Source organism: Molossus molossus, unplaced genomic scaffold (assembly GCF_014108415.1).
Source record: "Molossus molossus isolate mMolMol1 unplaced genomic scaffold, mMolMol1.p scaffold_m16_p_2, whole genome shotgun sequence".
NCBI classification, from domain to species: Eukaryota; Metazoa; Chordata; class Mammalia; order Chiroptera; family Molossidae; genus Molossus; species Molossus molossus.
In genome coordinates, this window is record NW_023425355.1 from 141,565,412 (window position 1) to 141,588,404 (window position 22,993).

A 22,993-nucleotide genomic window follows, 5' to 3' on the forward strand; every position below is an offset into this window, starting at 1 on the left:
CCAAGTGCCCACAAGAGAAAGAGTCGAGCTTCACTAGTTTCCATGGATAGAGGACAGTAATGCTGGATTACACTAGTGCCAATCGAGAACTTTCCTGCTTTTTACCTCACTGCCCTGGCCCCACATCAGTGTGGAAGGTCCGAAGCCAAAGCATGCTAGGGAATGTCTCTTAACTTTATGTAGACCTCTGCGGCTGGAAATAGGGCAAGGAAGTTTTGGAGAGCTGAGGGTTGGGACTATTACATGACAATGGAATGTTTTCATTACAAATTACAAATTGTTGTGATTACAAGTATACCAGGGACTGGAGAATTTTTCCGAACCTGCTCAATATATTTATGGGATTTTGTTGAGGGGGAAGGAAGAACTGGCCCTAGAGAGCTGTTCTGAATAAGCAACAAGGGAAAGAACACCACTGCTTTATGATTTCACCCTGAGACCTACTTGCTACACTTATCCCCTATTTCTCATCACTGAAACTGACTTGAACAAATTATATTCTTTGAGTCCAAACAATTCTTGACTAAGACAGTTACTGCTTAGAACACTAAGAAGAAACAATTACAGGTAAACAAATATAAGAATGAAGGATTTGTGGTGGTTGGGTGGGCAAAAGAATGGATGGGCCCACAAGGATGTGGGAAAAATGCCAATTTTCTCTAGAGAAATGCTCAATGGTGCCATATTTATTTGTTCACTTCTGCAAAGCAAAGCAGAAAGTCACCGCTCCAGTGCAGTCTGTTAGGAGATAGACAGGCCACTAAGGAAGGACTCTTGTCCTTAGATGATAAGAAATAAGCACGGACTTCTGGTCAAGATGGCGGCATAGGTAAATGCGGTATCACGTCCTCCCACAACCACATCAAAGTTACAACTAACCTACAGAACAACCATCATTCAAAACTGCCAAAAATCAAGCCGAATGGAAGCCCTACAACTACGGAATTAAAGCAGCAGCCACATCCAGACTGGTAGGAGGGGCGGCGGCGGCAGCAGCAGCAGCAGCGGCACAACGGGCTGTTCCTACACCCACGTGTGGCGGATAAAAATCAGGAGGATACCTCAGCTGGGAAGGTCCTCCCTGGGGACTGAGGGGTCCCTGTCCCACACCAGGTGCCCCGCTCAGGGTTCCAGTGCCAGGAAGAGAAGTCCCCATAACTTCTGGCTGGAAAAACCAGCGGGAACTGAGGCTCAGGGAGGCTGAAGCAGCTGGAGCCCCAGGCAGCTCCTTAAAGGGCCTGTGAACAAACTTATCGGACTCTCTCCCTCTAAGCTTGGAGGGGAGGCAGCTCGAGGGGCGCCAGAGACACACAGGGAAGAACTGAGCTGTTTGGCACTGGAGCGAGGGCTGGAGAGGGGGCTTTCTCTGGGACAAACGTGCTGTAAGAGGCCTTTGCCCTTCCTTGGGGCGGCAGACAGCAGCCATATCTGGGACTCCAGCAACCTGGCTCACACTGGTAGCCCCACCCTGGTGACTCCCTGAGGCCTCGCCCCACCCCACCCAACTTTCAGGCTCACCTAAGCTGTTGCCAGTTGCTTAACCATAGGATTGGCCTGTCTTGGATCCTGCTTCAGGTTTTCCTAAATTCTTTCAAACAAGCAGCATCTAGTCTCAGCGAGCCCCATACCTCTCGTTAAGTAATACACAGAAACAAACACAGGGAGACAACCAAAATGAGGAGACAAAGAAACAGGTCCCAAATGAAAGAACAGAACAAAACCCCAAGAAAAGAACTAAGCGAAATGGAGATAAGCAACCTAACAGATGCTGAGTTCAAAATACTGCTTATAAGGATGCTCAATGAACTTAGTGAGAACCTCAGTGAACTTAGGGAGGACCTCAAGAGCATTAAAAAGGACCAGTCAGAAATCATGGATGCACAGTTAGAATTGAAGGAGGCATTAACTGAAGTAAAGAATAATTTACACAGCTTCAATAATAGAGTATGTAAATCCAAGGAGCAAACCATTGATTTGGGCTATGAGGAAGCAAAAAATGCCCAATCAGAACAGCAAAAAGAAAAAAGAATCCATAAAAATGAGGAGAGTGTAAGGAGCCTCTGGGACAACTTCAAGCGTGCCAACATTCGCATCTTGGGGGTGCCAGAAGGAGAAGAGCGAGAACAAGAAATCGAAAACCTGTTTGAAACAACAATGGCAGAAAACTTTCCTAACTTGGTGAAGGAAACAGACATACAAGTCTAGGAAGCACAGAGAGTCCCAAACAAGATGAACCCCAAGAGGCCCACACCAAGACACATTATCATCAAAATGCAAAAGGTTCAAGACAAAGAGAGAATCTTAAAAGCAGCAAGAGAAAGGCAGCTAGTTACCTACAAGGGAGATCCCATTAGACTGTTAGCTGATTTCTCAAAAGAAACTTTGCAGGCCAGAAGGGAGTGGCAAGAAATATTCAGAGTGATGAAAAGCAAGAACCTACAACCAAGATTACTCTATCCTGCAAAGCTGTCATTTAGAATCGATGGACATATAAAAACTTTCCCAGACAAGAAAAAGTTAAAGGAGTTCATCACCACCAAACCATTATTATATGAAATGATGAAGGGTCTTTTTGAGGAAAAAGCTAAAAAATATGAACAAACAAAATGGCAATGAATACATATCTATCAAATGGAATCTACAAACAAAATGAACAGGTAGATCAGAAACATTCTCATAGATACAGAGAACATTTTGTTGGTTGCCAGTTGGGAGGGGGGTTGGGGGAATGGGTGGAAAAGGTGAAGGGATTAAGAAGTACAAATTCATTGCTAGACTGACAAACCTCAAAGGGAAAGGGGTTGGGGGGGTGGGGGGTGGGAAGAAATAAACCAAACAACTTATATGCATAACTAATGGACACAGACAATAGTGTGGGAAAAGGCGGGAGGGGGGTGGGAGTGGGGAGGAGGTGGTCAATGGGGGAAAAATGTGGAACATCTGTAATACATTTTACATTCAACAATAAAGATTAAAAAAAAAAGAAAAGATAAGCACAGATACTTTATTAGCTTCCTATTGTGTCTGAAAAAAGTTACCACACACTTAGCGGCTTAAAACAACACAAATTTATTATCTTTTAAGTCTAGAGGTCAAAAGTCTGAAATGGGCCTCAGTAAGCTATAATCAAGGTGTCAGCAAGGCTGCATTCATTATGGAACCTTTTCCAGCTTCTAGAGACTTCCTGTATTCCTTGGTTCATGACCCCCTTCCTCCATCTTCAAAACCAGCAATGTAGCATCTTTAAAGTTTTCTTTGACTCTCCTACCTTCTTCTTTCACTTGGGATTCCATTGGGGTCACCTGGATAATTCAGGATATTCACCCCATTCTTAACTAAATCACTGCTGCACAGTCACAGGCTCTGGGGATTAGAATGTAGACATCTTAGGGGAAATCATCATTCTGACCCACTAGATACTAGCTTTATTAGTTAGTTAGTGCTTCGTAACAAATGACCACAAACTACACACATTTATTATCCCACAGTTCCTATGAGTCAAAAATATGAGCATGGCTTAACTCAGTCATCTTTTTCAAATTCTCCCATGAGACTGCAATTAAAGTACAGCCCAGGGCTGAGGTCTCTGAAAGCTTGGTTGGGGAGGCTCGTCTTCCCAGCTCACTTCCCTGGTTTTTTAGCAGGATTAAATTACTTTTTGGGCTGTTGGACCAAAGGCCTCAGTTCCTTGTTGGAAATTGGCTTAAGGTTACCCTTAGTTCCTCACTATATGAGCCTTCCCAACATGACAATTTGCTTCATCAAAACCAGCAAAAGAGAGAGTCCACTGGCAAGACATAGGTTACAATCTTATGTAACATAATCATGAAAGTGACATACTATCCTTTTTGCTGTATTCTATTGGCTACAAGCAAGTCACAGGTCCCACCCATACTAGGAGAGGGGAATATACAAAGCTATGGATATCAAGAGGCAAGGATCATTGGGGGCCATCTTGTATTCTTTCTGCCACACTAATAAAGAGAGATTCATAACCAATTAAAATATAAGTATCGCAAGAGTACTTTCCACCCATGAATTCACCTCACACAGAACTTTTTTTTGGTAAAGAACCTCAGAAAGAAGTATTGTTCAGCATACCTTGTTAATTTGAAAACATTTTTCAAAATTTGTCCATTATATTTATGACATTAAAAGTCTTTATGTCTTTAGTAATTCTCTGCAAATTGCCTGAAACATAAACTAGACTGATTTTAATGCTACCAGTTAATGAATAAATGAAGTCATTTGAATTGAAATAAAAATTTTCAATACGTTATTTATCATCTAGACTGTGAACATGCTTTTTTTCTATTTTCTCTCATTTATAATTATTTGATTATAACCTGTCAGATAAGAAAAATTAACTTCATAATGTTTTGTATCAATTAGAATTCTGAACCCTAAGATCCTAGGAGAAAGAAATAATCTAAACCACTTTAAAACAGCCTCACCAGAAAAATTTGAATCGAGAATGGATGATGCCATGTTCAAGTAATCAGATAACTTCTTTTTATGAAGGCCAAAAACAGCTAGACACTTCAAAAACATCCAGTTAGAAACACACTCAGAAGTATTATTTTGTAATAAACTCCAAGTGAATTTTCTACTTTTGAGAATACTTTCCAATTGCAGCGCCAATGTTTTTTAAATGGTTGAGTTTGTTACAAACATCATTTTAATCCCTGAATCACATGCTGACACGCAGAGGAAAATATAGTCTAAGATACCCTAAGCCACTCTTAATCAAATTCCTCTCTCTTCAATTCTTTTAAAAAATATATTTTTATTGATTTTTTAGAGAGAGAGGACGGTAGAGAGAGATAGAAACATCGATGTGAGAGAGAAACATCAAACGTCTGCCTCCTGCACGCCCCTTACTGGGGATCAAGCCCACAACATGGGCATGTGCCCCAACCAAGAATAGAACCAGGACCTCTCAGTCCATGGGACAATGCTCAGTCCACTAAGACACACTGGCCAGACTCTCTTCATTTCCTTAACAAAAGTCTGAAACATGTTTGGGACACCTAGCATCACTGGTTGCAAGTCATGCTTTATAGCCCATTTTTTAATTTCATTGGCTGTGATTCTGTTGCAGCACAATGATGTGAGGGAGAAGCTCAGATTCCAACGAGGCTATCACTATCAAAATCCTTTCCAGCAATGAAGCTAAAGCTCATGTTCTGTTTTTCCTAGATCAGCATAGCTTGGCACCTTTCTTTAACTGACTTTCCCACTTTATATTTACAGAATTTTAATATTGCAATATAAAATCACATTGGCACATGCTAGTGTCTATTTCCCTTCAAGCCCAACTAGATCCCTTGATCACTGTAGAGACTGATACAGAGTTAACAGAGTCGTGAAGAACATTGAGAGACTGGGAAGACAAAACAAAAACAACCTAACTAAAATATATAGGAAAAACTTTATTTCAAATTCAAGAGATTTACTTTAAAAAAAGTCCCAGCCCAGCCGTTGTGGCTCAGTGGTTGAGCATCAACCCATGCACCAAGAGGTCGTTGGTTCTATTCCCAGTCAGGGCACATGCCCAGGTTGTGGGCCCGATCCCCAGTGGGGGGCACGCAGGAGGTGGCCAATCAATGTTCTCTCTCAGTGATGTTTCTATCTGTCTCTCCCTTCTCTAAAATCAATAAAGAAAAATTATTTGAAGAAAAAACACACAAAAATAATTTTAAAAGGTCCAAATAAGTGAACTGTAAGATTTTAAGCTTCAAAAGTGGAAGTAAGGAATCAGTCTATGAAGGTTGAAAGGTTAAGGTTTTAAAAGGTAACATATAGCCCTGGCTGTGTAGCTCAGTTGGTTAGAGCATCATTTCAATATGCCAAGGTTGTGGGTTCGATCTCCAGTCAGGGCAGAGACAAGAAGCAACCAATGAATGTGTAAATAAGTGGAAAAACAAATTGATGTTTCTCTCTTTCTCTTTCAAATCAATATATAATTTTTTTTAAAAAGATAACATAGATGTAGTTTAGGTCTATCTATGAACATACTCTGTAAACTGTGAGATGACATTCTAATGTAACTCAAAACCTTGATGAGTGGCATTTCTGTTTGCAAAGACAGGTGATAAGGTGCAGGAAAATGGCATTTGAACTCTGACTTCTAAGGTAAATTCATGCAAACATAATATTCTTTCTTCTTGCACTTCACAGCTCTTCCAAGAGATGAGAATAATACTCTTTTCTTTTGCAAGCATCTAGGCCTTAAACTCTGCAGTGGACAGCCACCATTGATGAAAATAAGAACTGATTAACAGCATTTCTCCAATGATGCTTTGCTGCATTCCTAGGGTATTATGAAGCCACTAGGATGCTTTCTATTTTCTCTTCCTAGCTGAACCTGGAGATGTGGAAAGAACACTAAGAGTTTTGTGATTGATAACCACCCGTAAGAGAGAGTCAGCATAGTCAACTGCTGGCAAAGCTGAAGGAAATGATGTTGCCCTTCAATTTTAGAAAAGTTGCCACAGGACTACTTGGAATGAAGAGTTTGTGCTTCATCTAGTTGACCTTTCCAACACTCTGAACAGAGATGGTAATTATCCACTGTATCAATTCCTAACAGATACTAAAATCATTAGCTGGAGAGACTGGAAATGGCTAGCAAATGACCAAACATTCAAACACGGTCAACACATTAAAGCTAAGTGTGATCTGTCACAGACTTCATGGAACACTAATGCTCTACCCGTTGTTGCTGAACTTGCCTCCACTTTGGTGACTGCCAAGAAGAGAAATAGGATTATTTTCCATTTCTCAGTTATGTTCAGGGGGTGCTGAGGAAGAAAATGGGCACAGTGAAGTCACCAGTCACCAGGGCAACAAAGATATAGAGGAGGTGCACCAGAGTTCACTTGTCCAGTAGCACTGACTTGGCTTCTACCAATTCTACAGAAAGGGTGTCTCCCATGACCATTTTACCCTTGAGTGATGGATTATACTGCTGAGGAAAAAATATCACAAGATTGGTAACCAAAGGAAAAATGAAGAGAATTCAAGGAAAGATCCTTATTAAGCAATGTTACAGAGTTCACCCTGTAAAATTGGGTGACTGTACTGTTCATCTTTTCCCATCTGTGATGAGGAGGCTCCAAAGATGGCCCTCAGTGAAATACACCTTCCAGTATCCATGCCTTTCTATAGTCTCCTCCCCTTTAATCTGGACTTGTTCTATGACAAATCGTTTGTGGCAATGACATTACAAGAGTTCCAGACTGTAGTTAGAAGAATCCTAGAAACATCACAGTGTCCACTTGAGTATACTGGAATGCTCCCTCTGAGAGAAGCCAGCTACCATGTGAGAATCCCAACAACCTCATGACCACTTTGTTGGGAGGAAGCTAACCACATGGAGAAACAGTGTGGAGAGGGGGAGATTGTTTGGACAGCCCCTGCTCTGGCAGCTGTCTACATTCAGGCAACGACATACGAGGAAGAAGCCACCTTGAATGTCCACCACAAACAAGCCTCCTCATGGCTGCAGCCACATGAGAGATGGCAGTGAGAACTGACTGGACAAGCCCAGGCAACCCACAGAATCAGGAGAGATAAGAAGTTGTATGCAGCTATTACATTTGTTGGGCAGCAGTGGAAAACTAAAACATCATGTCTATTTTCTTAAAATTTATTTTTATCTCCTCTATACCCTCTTCCACCTCCACCCCCTGAAATCACCACATTGTTGTCGAAGAGTTCTTTCTTTTGTTTTTTTCTCAATACCCCCACTCCAGCAAATTCGGGGGGGGGGCAGGAGCAGGGAGGAGGGGGTCAATGGAGAAAAGGGGGAGAACACCTGTAATATTTTCAACAATAAAGATAAATGTTAAAAAAAAAAGGGCAATCAAAGGCATCAAATGGGTTTGGAATTGAAATGTCTCCCTTATCAAGAAAGGGAAAGTGTCCAATCTCATGTCTCCCCAAAATACTGTAATGGGGACCCATACTTACATGGATGTGTGGAAAAGAATTTTCTAACTGCTGAAAGTGGGATTAGCATGATTGCAACATTAATCATGGACTTTTGGAGATTGGGGTGAAGGGGGAAATAAATAATAAACAGGGGAAAGGGAAAGAGCTGATTAGGATCTTAGACTAAAAATGCTTCACTACAAAGAATTTCGAGGGCACCACTGATGGTGTGTTGTGACTTATACATTTGACCTTTGCAGAGAAAGGATTCAAACACATTGAAATCTTAGGTTTAGAATTCAATAGCTTACCTATAACCAATCATTTCCACATAAACCAGATTTCTTAAAAAAAAAATTTTTTTCTTTGTGATTTTAGAGAGAGAAAGGGAGAGCAAGAAAGATAGAAACATGGATGAGTGAGAACATTGATTGGCTGCCTCCTACATGCACCCAACTGGGGATCTGGCCCACAACCTGGGCATGTGCCCTGAACAGGAATTGAACCGGCGACCTCTTGGTGCATGGCTTGACGTTCAACCACTGAGCCACACTGGCCGGGCTAAACCAGATTTATTTTCAAAGCCTAATTCATATTTTACTGAATGGAGTCAAGGCTCAGGCCATGCCTTACTTTGTGAAGAATATTTGGCTATTAGTTTAAAATCCATATGAATAATGCAGTGCTCATCAAAAGTCACATTTTAATAAAATTATCTCATTTCAAGCTTTTTATTTTCTTGTATTTTCTAAACTTTGGCAGTAAAACTTCAGGTTAGGCACTCTGAATTTGGGAACTGTTGCTAAGAGAGTTTTATTTGCATATGATATTTGTTTGGAGTTTCACCTACATTTTTTTGTCCTTTTAATTAATTTTTTGCTGAGTGAATGTTGTCTTTGGCCTTTGATCTGCCTATCTTTAACTAATAGATGAAACTGGGGCTTATATTTAAGATTTATAAAGGGCAGCAGGCTCTCTTGAGGTACAATTTAAATGATTTTGTACACATGTATGCTACTACATAGCTCTCACATCATTCCTTCTTTCAGTCAGTATTGATAGAGTATCTAGCAGGTGCCAGGCATTTGGGATTCATTAGTGATCCTCAATGGGGAATAATTTTGCCCCACATGGGGCATTTGGCAATGTCTGGAGATATTTATGGCTGTCACAATGAGGTGGGTGCTACTGGCATCTAGTGAATAGAGGGCAAGGATGCTGCTAAAAATCCTACAGTGCACAGGACAGCCCTCCACCCCTAAAACAAAATATTTAGCTCAAAATGTCAGTAGTGCCAAGATTGTGAAACTCTGGGCTATATCAGACATATCTCCCAAGGATAACCACTCTCCTCATTTTTAATGCCGTAGAACAGTGTGACCCCATTTGGAACATTATATCAATGTAATCACAGAGCACATTGTGATTCTTTTTCATTCTTCTTTCACTCAGCATTGTGTTTGCAACTTGTCCAAAGTGTCATGTGCCACTGTGTGAATGTCACACAATTTCTTTCTCTGTTTTCCCATTGGTGGACATTTGGGATTTTCAATTTGGGGCTGGAAAGTACAGTATTGCTATTAACATTATTGTCTATGTCTTGGTGACTATATGTATGCATTTGTGTTTGATATATACCTAGGAGTGCAACTACCAGGTCACAGGGTATGCCTGGTGCAGGCAAAGACGTTGTTTTATTTGGCTATTGTCATCCCTTCTTGATCCCAGGACCTGTGTATCTCTTTAATTTTATGAGCTCGAATAGCCTTCCTTTACCTTATCCTTTTAGTGTCCGACTGAGCTTCTATTCTGCCGGCTAATGGAACACGTTGCAGTCCATCAATACATGCTATCATCTAAACACATATTCTTGAGTGCATGTGAAGATAAGTGCTATTATAACTGAAAGACATCATGCTGCATAAATAATTCATTTATGTCTCACAAAGGAGAGGTTGACGTGAGGGCTGCAAGACGGTATGAACATGCAACATTCAACTCACTCAAATTAAACAGTACAAACTGTATTAAGATTATTGGGAGCCCCAAAGCCCTGGTAAGCAGTTGGTAACAGTCCAAGCTCTTCAGGCCGAGTTGGGAAAGGACAGGGTTAATTCACATCATCTAATTCCTTTCTGGCTGTTTTGACACGCTTACAGTAAGAAAGCCATCTTTCCATTCTATTGGTGCCTGTCTAGATATTCAGGGATGTATTATTTAAAGAGTTAAATATAAAAATTTCCAAGAGCATTATAGTTGGCTCAGAACATCCAAAGAAGTCTCTAGACCTCTCGCATTTTAAATTTTAATTCACTAAATAAAAGAAAATTAAAACCAAGTTCTTCTGTTGTGCTAGTCACATTTTAAGTGCTCAACAGCCACAGTAATTACAAGCTGTCATACTCCATTGCTGCAGAATGACCTGTTGGACAATTCTGTTCTAGATGCTCATCTAGAGATATTTTCCCAAGAAATACCAAAACAATTGTCTTCCAAAATTTTAGCATGATCTCTGCCTTATTCTAAAAGAGGGGGTGGTTTGGCCAGCTGGATTTGATGGTTGGAAGGCACCTAGAAGCAGATATGGTGTTCAGGGACTGAAATTACACTGCATAAACCTTGCAGCAGCCCAGTCTCTTGAAAAAAAATTAATAGTTTATCCCTAAAATTAAGAAACACTCTATTTTCCCCCAAATATACAATGATTTCTAAAGATTTCAACTAATACTGTTATAATACTTCCCCAAATGTACTCCCCTGTGCCCTAGTGCACATAAAATTGGAAAAAAACTTTGAACAACCCCCACAAAGCAAGAAGTAGATTAACAGCTAATATATTCTGAATGATTACCATGTGTCAAACCTTGTACTACATATGTTACTTGTGTTGCATAATTCAAGCCTCTGATAACCCAGTAAAGAAAGTACTGTCATGGCCATTTCAGAGATGAGGAAACTGAGCTTCAGGGATCAGTTAATCAGTCCCAGTTCACATTCAGTAACTGGCAAGAACCAGAACACGGACCTATGCTTTCTGACTCCAAAGCCTGTGTCCTTCAGATGTTCTGTAGAAATTCAGATATGGGTCTAGAAACACAGAACTTAGAAGTCACACTTCCAGGCATGTTGAGCATTATTAGTACTTAAAAGGAATTTCTGTTTCTGTACACATTTGGGGCAAATCACATCACCTCACTGGGCTTCACCTTTTTCATCTAGAAGAGGAAGGGGCTTGGACTAAATTAGTGGTTTTCAAATTGTGTTCCAGGAAACCCTTCTCAACTCTTTGGAGAGGGTGACACCCTGGATACCCCTGTGTCTCTTCAAGCAGAAATCCTCCACTACTTTATGCACTGGGATTGTGGGTTTGGCTTCTATTGAAGAAAGGGATCCACTGCTAAAAGCAAATAGGAAAACCAATGGACAAAATGATTGTTACTAGTTCATCAAATTCCAACAGGTCATTGTCTGCAGTTCTAAAGTGCATTCTGAATTATCATGAAGGCGTCCAGCTTCTCCTCTAACTTAAACTTCTTTTCCTCAATGAAAAGTAAACATAACAAAGTTTTATTGCATTTGGTTGCTTTTTATTCTTTATATTTTAAGAATGACAATAATATCATCTCTATTATGTATTGTAAATGTAGAGCATTTTAGTAATAATCACAACACCCTAGAGATGGGTGATATTATTATCCCACTTTTACTGATAAGGAAATGAGGCTCAGATAGGTTGCAGTGCTTTTAATAAAGTCACATGGATGGTTAGAAAGTGGAGGCCATTACTTGCCCGACCCTACAGACTTTGGGCTTGGCCAATAATTTGCTTTGGCCAATGGAACAGCCTACTCTTTGAGAGGCCCTGAATGTTCCTGCTTGCCCACTCCTGCTCTTTGTCACCATGTGCATCGTACCCTAGCTAGTACTCTGGTCCAAAGAGCATGAGAGACCTGTGGAGTAGATGTGAACCTAATCTGCAGCTTTCAGGCAAGCCCAGCCAAGATCAGCAGAGCCACTCCAACCAGTTTTTACACACACGTGAAAGAAACACCTATTTCCAGGCAGAAAAGGAGAAATACTGTACGATTCCACTTATATGAAATAGCTGGAATAGGAAGATTCATAGACGCAGAAAGTAGATTAGAGGTTACCAGGGACTGGGTGGAGGAAGGAACAGAGTTTCTGTTTGGGATGACAAAAATGTGCTGGAAACAGGTAGTGGTAATGATTGCACAACAGAGTGAGTGTAATTATTGCCTCTGACTTGTACACTTAAAAGTGGCAAATATTATGTATATATACTTTACCACAATAATAATAAAAGAAATGCTTGTTGATATAAGCCACTGAGGTCTTATGGTAAATTGTTCTGAAGCAACAGCTGACCAATACAGTCTCTATCTAAATAAAGGGTGAGTATTACAAAGAAAGAAGAATGAGACTTTGATGTAACACTGAACATGCGTAAGAGAAGAAGAGGAGAAAACATCAGATTCAACATCTGGTCTGCTGAATGAAATCTGTCCAGGTTAAAAATAAATTAGGTAGTGGGCCAAGGAGGGAAGTGATTGTCGCAGCAATTAAAGGAGACTGTTTGCAAGTGGCTTATGCCATTCCAGGGCTGTTCCCACAGGGGTACTGCTGTCAGGGTGCATGGGAGCTGACTAGAGGAATTCAGTGAGCTGGAAACATCTTTCAAACATTAAGAAAAATGGAAGGCCATGCAAATTTGGAGCCTGAAAGACGGAAAGAGATTAAAAAGAGACAGGTAGTGTCATCTGCCACATTGAAGCTGTTAGAAAGAATAGTTCACATCCGAGTGAATTCTTAAAAAAAAAAAGCACATTCTTATGCAATTCAAATCAATTTGCCTTGACAGCTGCTTTCCATTCCCCTCTTGGTTCAGAAGACATTTATGTTGGGTTCTGCTCTCTTTCAGCACCTTCTTCACCCCTGTTCACCTGTCCTGCATGCTCTCACAATAGAGGAAGTTAATACATTTTTAAATGAAAAAAATTAAACAGAGGGCCAGACTGGAGTGGAATTGTGGCACAATCACAAATGGGAGGCGGCAGTTGAAGCCTTTTGATACAGATGCTAAGGGGCTAAAATTGTTCAAGAAATGAGATGTGAAAAAAATCAGTTGTCAGACAAGATCCACTTTGTGTTTTCAAATCTAGCGTAATTTTCTAGGCCTGAGGAACCTTTAAACAAGTACTTGCCTACATTCGGATGACAGCTGGGAAGGCACCTTCATTTTATTTATTTACTATTATTAGTAGTATTTAAATTTTTTATTGATTTTTAGAGAGAGGAAGGGAGAGGGGGAGAGAGAGAGAAACATCGATGTGAGAACATAACATCTATCAGCTGCCTCCTGCCCACTGGGGATCAGGCCTAGAGCCCCTGCATGTGCCCTAACTTGGAATCCAACTGGCAACCTTTAGGTACGTGGGATGATGCCTAACTGAGCCACACTGCTAGGACAGGGTACCTTAATTTTAATTCGTTATAAATCCTTTAGCCACATAGAAACATTGCAAATGACTTTCCTTTCCAAGTACAGTTGTAGTAGAGAGATCTTGACCTTTGGAGTCAAAGACGTGCTAAATTCTGTCTCCACCTCTCACAAAGATATTAGGTCAGTTATTAAACCTTTCTCATTAGCAACAATTCAACAGATAATGGTGGCTGTTGATATCTGGGGAGCAATGTAATGTTCTACAAAATCACGTGGACACTTAGAGCCCAGCAATCTGGTCTCAAATTCCTGTTCTGCACTCACTGGCCTTGGGATTTGGGACTAGATACACAACTTTTCAAAGTTCTCATTTCTTTATCTGTAAAAAAGGAATTAATAACAGTACTTATCTAATTGGGTTATTCTATTACAAGTGAGATAATGCTTGTAAAACTCTTAGTAGGATTCCTAAGATATAACAAGTGCCTAATACATGTTATTAATCTACAGATAAATGTCTTGGCATTAATAATAACGATAGCAACAAAAAACAATAAAGCCTCTTTAGTCACCAAAGGGAGGAAAAAAGAAACGCGATGTTAGCTAAAGGTCTTAGCAGCAAGCCATGTGACTCTAAATGGAAATGATAATAACAATAATAATAACAGTCTTGTTCAGAGGACTGTTGTGAGAACAAATTATAGATGGTGAACTTTTTTGAGTATCTTGGAAGAAAGGTATTATGTAAATTCCAGTTCTTTTTCTTTTCATTATTTTTCCTTGAAGATTGCCAAGAAAAAAAAAGATCCTAGTGGGTGGATGAAAACAGAGATTGAAGGAAGAAAGGAAGAGAAAATAATTCAGAGGCAAGAGATAGAGAGAAGTACTTCCTGGCCATTGCATTTGCTTGAATAAATGTCATTACCTAGCCACACAGCTATGTAGGAACTGCAGTGAATGTGTAACTTCCCACCCTCTGGCTTTTGTGTGGGAAATATCTATATTTTAGGTCCATTGTGCCCAGAGCATCCCCTCCATCTTGTTCACATGGCCATTGCCTTCACATCGATCATTGTGCTCTGTGTTTTTAGCACCCACCGATAATATTCTCGCCATGCAACATTATTTTTTTTTTTTAATCCTCACTCAAGGATATTTTTCCATTAATTTTCAGACAGAGTGGGAGGGAGTGAGGAAGGTAGAGAGAGAGAGAGAGAGAGAGAGAGAGAGACAACGTGAGAGAGACACATTGATTGGTTGCCTCCTGCACCACCCAGACCAGGGCTGGGGACTGAACTGCAACCAAGGTATGTGCCCTTGACCAGAATTGAACCCACAACTCTTTGGTCTGCAGGCTGATGCTCTAACTGGCCAGGGTTCCTCAGGCAACTCTAAATGCCTGGTCCCAGGGCAGACACTGATACTATGTGCTCTGAGAGAGTTAACAAACAAAGGCCAGTCTGTGCAACTGCTTTCTGAAAATTGAATTTATTTGGGGGGAACATTGGTTAATAAAATTATATAGGTTTCAGGTGTACAATTCTGTAATACATCATCTCTATATTGTACTGTGTGTTTAGTACCTCAAGTCAAGTTTCCTTTTATCACCATTTATCCACTATAACCTCTTCTATCTCCCCTGTCTCCTTGCCCTCTGGCAATCACCATGTGGCATCTGTTTTTAGACTGAGCATTTCAGAAGACAAGGCTGATCACTTTTTTTGTTTTTTCAATTTGTAGTGAGAGAAGTTAAATTCCTACCCTGGACTCCATGGATATGTTTGACTTTGTCAGGCGAGATGATGAGAAGCTATGGCTTTCAACACAACCAATACATGAACTGTGTTTCAAATTAATTCATTCAGAAGCCATATTTGGGGAAAATAACTTTTTATCAAGAACTGGAATGCCTTCTGTCTCTTTTCTCTCTGGTCTATTTAAAAGCAATTTGGACCATCTTACTGAGGTATTATGTTGATCACGCTGCTTCTCTTCTCAAAACACTTCAATTTCCAATGGCATCTCAGATTTCAGGAAAATTTCTCATTCTTTTTCTCCCAATGGTGGACACTCCCAGTAGCTTTCCATTGATCTCCACTTACGTTTCAATTTTAAAGACCACTGGAATTCATTCCACAAATGTTTTACAAGCCCCTACTATGCATCAAAGACTGTTCTAGGCTATAAGGATACACCACCAGTGAATGAAACAGAAAATTAGCCCTGCCTGTCTGGGGTTGCCACTCTGTGGAATCACCTGGGAATTTGAGCAGAGGATGCCCTAGCTGGCTGCGAGTGGGCCTAGGCAGCCCCTCCCACCCCCCATCCATCTGTGTTCTCAATCAGAAGATGCAGAAACTGGATCAGACCTCAAATTACATGGGTTTCTCCAAGACATCCAAAGCTGTTTACCCTTTCAGTTGATGAGTCCTCTACATTAATCACTCTGCTTTATTCAGTTCCATTCACCTAAAACTCCCTGTGCTCCTTCTTCAACAACCCCGTTTCTTCAGAACACTCTCCAGGAGTCACTGCTTTGAAGTCTTCCCAGATCACCCCACCTGCTTCCAGGTCTACTGGTGTCCATGGCAACCTTTCCACATGCAGGGACAGCTCTGCAGGGGCAGGTGGGGGTCCTCTGCCTCTCAAAGAAAAGAGGGAACAAATTGGGAACCATGAGAAACAGGTGCTTAGCTACCTGAAGTCACTTTTGTTTTATTTTATTTTCCCCACAGAAGGCTACTTTGCACACAGTTTTACTACCAACAGGAAAGAGGGCTAGTCAGGAGCTGTGTGGAGCCGACCAGCAACATTTCCAGAGGAACTACCAGTGTGAGATCATTCATTTCACATCGATTGCATGCTAGGGACTGTGCAAAGCACTTTACACCCAATATTTTTCATGTACTCCTTCAAGTATGTTAGCAATTATGTATTATTATTTCCATTTAGAGATGAAGATACAGAGGTTCTGGAACCAAAAATATTTGAGCCCAGGTGCTAGAAGTACAAAAAAATGACCCTCATTTACCAAAGCATACCCCGTCCTGCCACAGGAGGAGGGTTCTGGCTGCTGACCCAGTTGCAGGCTCAACTCTGGGTAGAATCCAGGTTGCCAGTAGCTGGATCGGGTAGGACCAGGTATGAGAGATGCAGTACATGCTGCTCTGACCCACATCTCTTCATAAACGATGATGCCTATTGTCATTGTCATCAAACCATTATCTTTATTATTACAAATTCCTGTCCCTGAGGCTCTGAGGGAGGGCATTCCAGAAGATACAGATGAAAGGCTAGCCCAGTGAGGGAAGTGGCTCCTTTCACTGTGGTGGAAAGAACTGCTCTCCCCGGATCATGCATGCTGCACATTCTTGGAACTTCTGTCTGAGGTTCCTGCAAGAGAAGCTATGATGCTCTAGACTGCTTTCAACCATGACTTGGAAAAACCTGGGGCTGTACTGGTTTGCAAAGCAGGGTTCTAAAGCACTCCTTCAGGTAGGCAGCCTTCCAGGATGGAATTCAGTCTCACTGGTCCTCCAGTCACTCTCTCTCTCTCAGACCTTCTCAAGTCATGAAACACTGTCTCTTCCCCTGGGTGCATGTCCCAACCAGTCTGTTCCAGGTGGGAGATAGAAAAATATCAGAAACCACTTGGCTTCAAGTCATCAGAGCTATGTCAGCTTCCATTAACTATTCATCACTGTCTGCACCAGGCCTGACCTGGGCTGCTTGATCCTCATCATCTCTAATCTCTCAAAGAACTCTGCATGATAGTTATCATTATATTTATTTTGCATGTGACAAAATAGGCTCTCATCAAGAGGTGAAGCATCTTGTCCAAGGCCACAATGCTCATTCGAGGTGAAGCCAGGAATCCTACCCAGGCCAAGTACAGCCACCGATGGTCTCTCCTTCTGCCTTTGACAAAGCCATTATTGGTATTCAGAGTACCCACATCCCAAATTTTTGTCTCTCTCTGCTGGCTCATTAAAGCTGCCCAATAAAGACACACGCTGTGTTGATTTTTACAGGCTCCAAAGCATGTTCCCATTGTTTCGTTTGATCTCCATAATGCTACTGACAGGTAAGTATCACATTCTCCACCTGGTAGTTGACTAAATTGCGGTGCAGACAGGTTAAGAAATTTGTCCAATTCACCCAGCAGGGCAGGATGTAAGAGCTATAAAGCAGAGTTACTGCAGATGTCTTAGAAACACAGAATGGGAAAAGAGCAACTCCAACTTGTGGGAAATAGGAGGACAATTGGTGGAGAACCACAGAGAAGACAGCTTCTGAGCTTGACCTTGATGGATGGGTAAGAATTTGACAAAGAAAGTTGTTTTCAGGAGCACTGAGGTGAAAACAGTTTTATAGGCAGGAATGCCATGGGTCTGGTTAGGGAAGAGTGCATTTCCAGGCATCACTAAGACACAAGATGGGTGGGAGGCTCCTAAGAGAGAGAAGACTAGAAAGGAAGACTAGGGAGAGCTGAGGAAGACCCAGTTGATGCAAAGACTCCTAGTGAGAACCACTATTCAGTGGTGGAGTCATTACAGAGGGAGAGGATGCTGTCAGTAGGAAGAGATAATAGCCAATGGAAATTATCCTGTGCATAGAAAACCAGCTGAAGTTACAGGTGCAATTTGTGTGTTTAGTGGGTGTTGTACAGCAAGGCAAGCTCAAGAATCCCTGCTACATTCACCTAGAATGTAGAAGAAACCCATTATTTTTTTTCGGAAGGAAGCCAGACACAAGAATAAAGATTTTCAAACTAGCCAGCCAAATCTGGATTTCATCAATTCATATATTCATTCATTTTTTTTTTCAATCAATGAACATTTAGGTATCTTAGACCATGCTAGGCTATAGGGACATGAAGAACATAACAAGTTTCCTGTCCTCAAGAAGCTCATGATCTAGACAACAGATAAATATAAGTAAAATGAAGGTGTCACATAGAAGCATCTTTGGGTACTTTGTGGTACGAAGGGGTCAACTTTTCCCAGAATGTATGTGAAGAAAGTTACACTCAGGGACACATTTGCAAAGTAGGAGATTCTCTGAATGGTCTTGAGAGATGGAGGAGGAGTTTAGCAGGTGGGAAGAAAAATGCAATAAGTTTCAGGCAGTGGGAATAAGTCCAAAGAAAACAAGACTGGAGAGAACATGGTGCATGTGGGACTATGTCATACCAGATGACAGGCAGGGTCTGAGGCTGACCAGGAGCAAGACAATCACAGTGGGTCTGGACCTTATGTAAGAAGTGTGCACTTCATCTCAGATGACAGTGACCCTGAGGTGGGTCCTTTTAGCTGGATACTGATACATTCAGTTTTATTTTTAGAAGTTCACCTAGCCAACAGTGCAGGCAAATGTCAGGGTCATGGGGAGAAGGTGAGTCAGTGATGAAGCTATTGCCTATTTCAGGTAGAGTAGAATGATGGCTTAAAGTAAGGATATAGAAATGATGATGAAGAGCCTGCCTGGTGTGGCTCAGGGGTTGAGCATCGATCCATGCACCAAGAGGTTGCCGGTTTGATTCCCAGTCAGGGCACATGCCCAGGTTGTGCCCGATCTCGAGTGGGGGGCATGCAGGAGGTGGCCAATCGATGTTCTCTATCATTGATGTTTCTATCTCTCTCTCTAAAAATCAATAAAGAACCCTGGCCAGTTTGGCTCGGCGGTTTGAGCGGCGGCCCGCGGACCAGAGAGTCCCGGGTTAGGTTCCCGCTAGGGGCACACACCTCGGTTGCAGTTTATCCCCACTGGGGCTGTGTGGGTGGCAACCACTGAATGTGTCTCTCTCACATCAATGTTTCTTTCTCTCTCTCTTAAAAAAAAAATCAATGAAGAAAAAAAATAAAAGAAATGGTGATGAATAGAATGGAAATATAAGAGCGGTTCAGAGGCCTCACATTCTGAGGGGTATTTAAGAATGGAAAAGGTGCCCAGGCAGTGTGGCTCAGTGGTTGAGCATCATGCCCAGGTTGTGGGCCCAAACCCCAGTGGGGGGCATGCAGGAGGCAGCCAATCAATGTTATCTCTCATTGATGTTTCTCTCTCTCTCTCCCTCTCCCTTCCTCTCTCTCTAAAATCAATCAAGAAAAAGCCTAAGTACATAGCTTGAATACAGCTATCCTGAAACAACACCTCAAATCTCAGAAAACCTAGCAATGTTCTAATCCTCTCTGAAAGTTGACAGCTTTTCTGTCAACCATACTAATATTTTTATTGACGGAAAGAGGTTGTGGGATTTATAAGGAATTTTTGAAGTGTACCTTCCATGTTTGAATTTAGCCTCAACCTAGGAAAGCTATTTATAAATTAATCAATGGTTATAATTTATCCACGACAAGGCAGAAAGAGAAATCCCATTTTCCTGTCTTGTGAAATACTGCTTTGAATGTGAACTTGAACCACACTAACCTTGCGACTAAATTCTGAGACATTTCTGCTTTGTATTGATAGGGTTTACAGTCTGGACTGGGGCTGACTATATGAAAAGTGTTTCACTCACAAAGTCTATTCAATTACTACATGAAGAATCATATAAAGATTACTTTTCAAAAACAGATATCCAGTGGGGTTAAAAACAAAGGAAAACAAGCAAACAAATAGAAGTAGTGAAATAGCTTCCTTCCTACAGAACCTGGGAGCACAGCTTAAATCCTTTTCCTGTATCTTCCCTTAAATAATAACAGTTTCAAGTTTCAATAGTATCATTGCCTTTATTCTTTCTACTTTCAAAGCTATGAAGAAAAGGGAAAGTGGGGGTTGGTGATTTCCATTTAAAATATATATATATGTTTTCATTGATTTTTTTAGAGAGAGAGGAAGGGGGAGAGATAGAAACATCGATGTGAGAGAAAAACATCCATCGACTGCCTCCTGCACACCCCCTACTGGGGATCGAGCCCACAACCTGGGTATGTGTCCTGACCGGGAATTGAACTGGGACTTCTCAGTTTATGGGATGATGTTCAGTCCACTGAGTCACACTGGCTGGGCTGATTTCCATTTTTAATCATTGTATGTTTTTCACTTCCGCCACTAAATGGAAGCTTAACCTTATGTCCAGACCAGAATGAATTAAAAAGGATGCAAACCAAAATATATGCAACAATATTTAAAATATGTTGTCTCTTACACTACGTGTTTTTTCTTGAATTTCAATAATGTCCAAGGAAGATCAATATTCTACTAGGTAAAATAGAAACAAGTCCTATAGTGTGGTCAGGGAATAAGAAAAGGAGAATATAAAAAACTGAGTTAAAGAGCAAGAGTTTTTGCCTATCCGGTGTGCCTCAGTGAATTGAGCATTGGTTCATGGACTGAGAGGTCAGGGTTTGATTCCCAAACAGGACACATGCCCGGGTTGTGGGCTTGATCCCTAGTAGGGTGCATGTGGGAGGCAGCTGATTGATGTTTCTCTCTCACATCAATGTTTCTCTCTCTCCCTTCCTCTCTTTCTAAAAAAAATCAATAAAACATAAAAAAGAGCAATAGTTTTCAAAATTACTCAATGCATAATACAAAATATAATGCATAAAAAATGGTATGAACTAAGATACAACAAGGTCTGAATGGATCATAATATGTTGGAAACAATGGTAAGGAATTAGCAAAAAATATAAAATATGTAGGAGATTATTACTATGTGAATATTATTTTGATAATACTGTAAAGTCTTATTTTTCATATTTGATGAATAGTAGCAACATTAAAAATACTACAAGGCATGATTATACAAACACACATCAGTTTTTTTTTTTAAATGCATTTTCTTTGCCCAAATGAGACATTAATGGCTCCTTTGAAACTCAAGTAATGTATCATATAAAGAATATTAAGCATATGCCCTACAATACTATTAGGGGAAGTCTGAACAGAACAGGTATAGTCAATTTGCATACTTAATAACTCACTTTATACCTGCTTTGTTTTTATTTACATGCAGTTTCTCCATGTAGATGAACCACTATTCATTTAAAGAAGGGGAAATAAAATCCCTCTATCTAGATCCCCAGAAAACAATTAAATACAAGTGGTACTTTGTGCGTGAATTTGAAATGTAGTTAGCTGAGTCATCCTTCAGTTTCCAAATTTTGCCAGATTCAAACTCGGGTGCAGGGTGGCGTGGAGCTTAAGATTCCATTTCACCTGAGTGGAGCAGTGAGGCCCCCAGGAGAAGTCCCTTGCTACTCTCTCAGCTACCTAAGTGGGAAGATGAACCAGATAGGGAAGGTCTCATTCAGGCTGGGGTCCCTCCAAGCCACTCCTGTCTAGTCTGTGGTTAAGCAGAGTTCTAGAATTTCCCGATTTCCAATGAGGACCTGAGTAATGTTGGTGGGTGAGTCCCCCCACAGCTGAGTCTTTGTTCAAGAAACACCCTCAGGCTACTGAGTTGGTCATTATCTGAAACTGAGGGAGCCTGGTGAGCTAAAAGGCCCTGGGAATTGACATTCACCAGGGGACAGTCCTTAACCAGTGACTATTCTGTGGTGGAGGAGGAGTACAAATGCTCCATCTCCCTACCTCAAATAGGACAACTGCGAGGTGTGACCTAGAAGCTATCCAGAAGTCCCTTGTGGATTGTGCCAAAGTTACCCACACAGGACTTGGCCTGACATGGCATCTTTGTTTGGCTTTCTTTTCTTCCAGTTCCCTAGTCATTTTTTTCCAGGGAACTCTTCCTATGAAGCCTCTCATTGCATGGTCAGGTTCTGGGAGCCCAACCTCAGACAGTGAACGAGTGCTGAAGGAGGAAAATTGGTATTCTCTCTGTAAATTATCACTTCAGTCCCAGTCTTAGTGGTCACAATCTGAGTAAACTAAATGCCACTCAACAATTTCTGAGCTTGAAAGGGTGGGAGGAGAAAACTCAAAGTACTTGAAACTTGCAAGTAAATAAAAAACAGACCAGATTAGAAGTAAAACTATGTCAAGGCCATACTGGGAACATTTTTTCTTTATCAAAACATGATGAAAAAGCGATCATTAATAAGGCTTATTCTTTTAAAAGGATGACTTGAAATGTTCTTTTAAAATGAATAAATGCCAATCTGCATTAGTCTTACATAAAGATTTCTCTGAGCAAAGAGGTAATTACAGCCTGACAGATGCCTAAAATAGCCTTGATTCTGTGTTTCTTTTTCAATCCAGAGGTGGGCAGATACCACCCTGGTGCTTTTCTGAATTATAGCTTATAAAACTTGGAAGGAAAAAAAATCTATCAAACTATAATGTTTAGACTGTACAAGCCTGGCAACTACTTCTCCTTCCCCTTTCCTCTTCACTGTCCTTTAAGCAAACAAAAAGTTCAAGTTTTCTTCTCCAGTGGTAATGGTTAGAACCCCTTCTTGCGCTGATAGTGGTACTGCCTGGTTTCCGCTGGTCTGCTATAATGGTTCTCAATCGTGGTTCTACTTGGCATCCATGCCTGACTCTGGGCTCTACTCTTTACTGGCTGCATGCCTCTGGGAAAATATGACACTTCTTTGAGCCTCTATAACCTCATTCATGGGCTAAAGAAAATCTTATCTGCGAGTCTACTATCTTGTGAAGGTGAACAGTACCCTTTACTCATATACATCAATC

General features: G+C 41.0%; 1 protein-coding gene across 1 annotated transcript in view; it reads right to left on the reverse strand.

Moving 5' to 3' along the window:
* Positions 1-22,993, reverse strand: part of FRMPD4 (FERM and PDZ domain containing 4) — a 176,657-nt gene that overhangs the window by 45,115 nt on the left and 108,549 nt on the right. The gene's annotated exons all lie outside the window — the stretch shown is intronic.